Genomic DNA, 4,989 nt, shown 5'->3' with positions numbered 1-4,989 from the left:
GTGCCTGTATGCTTACAGCGCAGTATTGGGGTGGGAGTTACCCGATTTTCCAGGTGTTGTGTGTCTCAGTTCCCCTGGCTAGGAAAACGGATCCCCTTCCCCCTTGCGCTTCCAGGTGAGGCGATGCCTCGCCCTGCTTCAGCTCTCGCTGGTCAGGCTGCAGCAGCTGACCAGCACCGATTGTCCGGCACTCCCTAGTGAGATGACCCCAGTACCTCAGTTGAAAATGCAGAAATCACCGGTCTTCTGTGTCGCTCGCGCTGGTAGTTGGAGACTGGAGCTGTTCCTATTCGGCCATCTTGCTCCGCCATGTCTAATCTTTATCTAGAATTTTATTTTTGGTTTATGCTGTCATGTGATTCTATGCTACAGAGGGTTGGAATTTGGTGTCTTATTGCTACAGAGTCTGTTTTGTCATTCTTAAGGTCTTGGTATTAATGTTAATGCTGGTCAGTTGTGCTTGAATTCCAAAGGGAGGAGATCATAATGAGGCATGTCCTACCTCCCTTCCCATCACGGCCTGAACTAGACTTTCAGGTTTAGTTTGGAATACCCTTGGCCAAGAAGTGAGTTCTCTGTCAGTTGGGGAACTTAGGATTTTATTTTTGGTTTACAGTCTGGATGGTCTAGTTGGGATCTCCAGCAGCTATAGGGCGTTTACCAGTCCGTAGTACAGGCCTTAGGGGGATGGGGCACGCTGGGGCTTCTTTATTGAAGGTTATGGAGGAGGTGATGCAGGAACTCCTGGCCAAATTGAAATAGGGAAGTTGCAGGTTGAAGCCTCTGTCCACTGTTGCCCGATATTGCTAGGCCAGCCAGCAGCAGCAGTGTGGAGCCCTGGGGGCCACCTGATCTGCCATGAGCACTGCATTCTGCCCTCTTCTTGGGCTGTGTCCCAGCACTTCAGGGGCAGCATGCAGGACAAGCAGGTCTGAAAAAAATGCATTAGTGGGGTTGGGAGTGCCGAGTACCATTCCTATTGTGTCTTTGTACACATTCATTCCCTACAGTATATAAACCCTGGATCTGGCGGTAATGGCACAGCAATCCATCGTCTTGTCACTTTGCTGTATGTGACATAGTCATGGCTTCTGTTCCTAAGTCTCTATTAAATGATTCTTTCTGAGAAACTGGATATGTCAGCCTCTTTCTCTGGTCTCTCAGATTTCTTGAAGTTTGGGGGTAGGATTGCATAGACTTTATTGCCATGGAATACCTGTCTAGTTTAAGATACATTGAGTGTGGTCAATGTCAAAGCCTGAAATTTTGATACACAAATGATCTGCCTATCACTAGGAACCCCCTCTAATGACGACATAGAGTAGAAAAACTGACTCTCAAGTGATCTTGATGTTCTGGTGCTGATATTTTGGAAAAGCTTTTCCTTCCTTCTCCAAATACTTTTTTTTTTTCCTTTCTCTAGGTACTCTAGACTATGATTGGTATTAAATATTTCCTTTTAGGAATAGTGGGGTATTTAATTATATTTTTAAAAGAGGACAATATGATTTTGTTTTGCTGCCATATTGCCTCTTCAGTCTGAGGAGCATATTTGTGACCATATCTCTCCCATTTACTTCTAAAATTAAATAATTACCCCATTAATTCTTCAGACAATTATTGCATGCTCATCTGGGCCAGCCGTATAACTTTTATAAGTTATAACAATTCACACATATAAGACAACATCTCTTTTGAGGAGCTGGCAATCCAAAGAAGCCCAAATACACGAATCAGAGCAAATCCAGAGCAAGTTCTAACTGTTCAGGAAGAGTTGCCTTGGTATTTGGACCTCTGGGTGCTATAATGGTCATGAAAATCCTTGTGGAACAAGCCAAACCGCCATTCTCCTGCCTCAGCCTCCCAAGTAGCTGAGAATACAGGTGCCCGCCACCACGCCCGGCTAATTTTGTTTTTGTGTTTTTAGTAGAGACGGGGTTTCACCGTGTTAGCCAGGATGGTCTCGCTCTCCTGACCTCGCGATCCGTCCGCCTCGGCCTCCCAAAGTGCTGGGATTACAGGCCTTAGCCAATGTGCCCAGTCCATACTGTTCTTACCATGTAGAAATGGCCAACCTTGTTTATACTCCTGCCTTCCTCAGTCAGCTGATATGGCTTGCCTGGGAGGTTTTGACATGAGTTGAAGCATCTCTCTAAATTTGAGGCAGACCAGTACAGAGTTTGCTCACTGCATTTCTCACCCCTGGGAAGTAAGTCCTTCCTTGAAGGGGCGTCTGGGCAGCACATCTTCATATTCACCTGAAGATCAGTCCTGAAAATGGCATGTGACAAGGGCATGCCAAGGGCACTGGGTGATTGAGCCATAAAGGAGGATTTGACCCCAGGTGCAACAGTGAAGTCTTAATTTTCCATTTTGCAATCTTCTGTTTCAGTTTTAGAAACATTGTTGCACTTCTCGAACTCAATTTTGAGTCTGAATTTGAAAATAAGCCTGACTGAGGGCCTGGGGATGCAATTCCGGCATTCTCGATCTTTTCTAAGACACCAGGAGAAAACTGGGACATTTCACTCAGTCAGAGAGGAGTAGATCCTCGTATTATTTTTCCTTGGAAATTCACGTTTTTCTCTTCTCTAATGGATAACCATCATATTGAAGAATAATGTTTCTGTAAGCTGTCAATTGCATTATTTTTCTATCATTGTTTGTGACGGGATTAATGTGAAAATGAACTATTGTGTCATTCTGTAGATGCTGTGTTAGAATGTCTTTGATAAAACCCTGAAACTTGCTGTTCTTGCCTTATCAACAAAGTTCTCCTACAGTGAGAGAAAAGTAGGTCACAGCGAAGTAGGTCAGAAGGACAAGAAATGGCAAGAGATTCTTGTTGGCTGTTCTAAATGTTTTTCATCCAGTTATCGCCTAGGTTTATTTCAGGAGTCTTATCAAAAATAGGAGCTAACAAGTCCTATTGGTTGTAAAACTGGTTCAAGTTGGAAATATGTCACTCATGAAAAATTGACTCCTGACTTATTTAAAAAATCAATATGAAAAACCAAATTTTGAAAACACAGACCCTGAGAGGTAAAATTTGTGGTGTCCAAGAGGATGTTGAGCATGTTCTTACTCATATGTGGGATCTAAAAAAACATTGAGTTCCTAGAAAAAGAGACTCAAATTATGGTTATTAGGGGGTTGGATAGGTAGTAGGAAGGGGAGGATAGGGAGAGATTGGTTAATGAATACAAAATTGCAGGTAGATAGGAAGAATAAGTTCTAGTGTTCTTTAGCACTGTCGGGTGAATATAGTTAACAATCATTTATTTTATATGTTTAAAAAGAGAATTTTGAATGTTCCCAATACAAAGAAATGATAAATGTTTGAGTTGATGGATATGCTAATTGCCTTTATTTGATCACTGTACAGTATACACAGGTCTGAAAATATCACTCTGTTCCCCATAAATATGCACGATTATGTGTCAACTAAAAATAAAAGGAAAAAAAGTGGATTGTGAGATTTTCTCCAGCAGAAATATGGTTACACGATAAAAAAAGGAGTAATTCTAAACACTGTTTATTGAAGCTTAGAACTTAACGCATATGCCTGTTATTCGGAAGATTTATAAAACCCAAATGAAAGATGACAGGATTCTAGAATAGCTTGGTTATTTATGGCATTTGGGGAAGCACTTAGAACAATAAAAAGGCTTTTCAAAGCAAACTTAGTGATTTAAAAGCCAAGATTAAATATTCAAATTAGAGAGACCCTGTCTGCTTGTGACTACTACACTGCTAAAAGTTGGATAAACATTTAACACATTAGGTTGCCAATAGAATGAGTTACTCCAGGTTAAAGTAGAATTACAAGGAAAGAGCCAGATAAACAAGCTTCTCTCCTGTGTTCCATCTGCCTGTAAATTTCTTCTGTAAAATGTGTATAATAGAACCTATCTCATAAGGTCACTGTGAGAAATCACTGAGTTAATAAATGTAAACTATTTAGAAGAGTGCCTAGGGATGAGAATGTACCCCCAAAAAACATTGAGTTCCTAGAAGAAGAGAGTAGAATTGTGGTTATTAGAGTCTTGGTTGGGTAGCAGGGAGGGGATGATAGGGAGACACACACACACACACACATACACACACACACTTATTGCTATTCTAATTACCTGACCAAGGTAATAATCACCTCTCTCTTTTAAAGTAAAATCCACAAGGATACAGCCCAGGAGCAATGAGGAGATTACTATTGATTTCATTCATCAATTCACAAATTATTTATGAAGGGGCATACTTCCTAGGGCTCATTTTCACTCCGGAAGACACAAACTTGAACAAGAAGTTCTCTGCCCTCAAAGGAGGCAAATCAGAAAATAAGCATGTTGAAAACTAAATGCATTCATACATGTATGCACATATGCATAGATACAGTTATACATATGTCATAAATATAATCTTAGGAAGTGAATAATACTGTGAAGAAAATCTATTTAAGTAATAGGATAGAGAGTAACTAGTAGGTGGGGTGAGAGCCTGGTAACTGTGTGACTCTGGGCCTGTTGCTGAATCTTACTTTGCTTGTGTTCCCTCACCTGCAAATGGAGATAGTAACAGTATCTGTCTCACATCTTGTGGGAAAAACTGGTGTCACAATTTATGTATGAAACTCAGATATAATGATGGCAAAGTGATGATAATGTTGATGATAGTGATGATAATGTAGTTAAAGCTCAAAATTATTATTATACAGTAGACGGGGAACCTGAGGAAGTGATGTGAGAGCTGAAATCTGCATTTTGACAGCCATAGAGCCATACATGAAAATCTGAGGGAGAATCCTAAGCTGAACGAGCAAGAATTGCATGCACCATAAAACCAGCCCAGCCTCTTCATCTGAAGGATAGAGAGATTCTCAGAAGCCATGTTGAGGTTTTTACATTGTATTAGTCAGGGTTCTCTAGAGGGACAGAACTAATAGGATAAATGTATACATGAAGGGAAGTTTATTAGGAGAATTGAGTCACATGA

The sequence above is a fragment of the Rhinopithecus bieti genome, unplaced genomic scaffold (genome assembly GCF_001698545.2).
Source record: "Rhinopithecus bieti isolate Rb0 unplaced genomic scaffold, ASM169854v2 scaffold_19722, whole genome shotgun sequence".
NCBI classification, from domain to species: domain Eukaryota; kingdom Metazoa; phylum Chordata; class Mammalia; order Primates; family Cercopithecidae; genus Rhinopithecus; species Rhinopithecus bieti.
The sequence above is the reverse complement of the archived record's forward strand: the minus strand, read 5'-3'. Positions refer to the sequence as shown.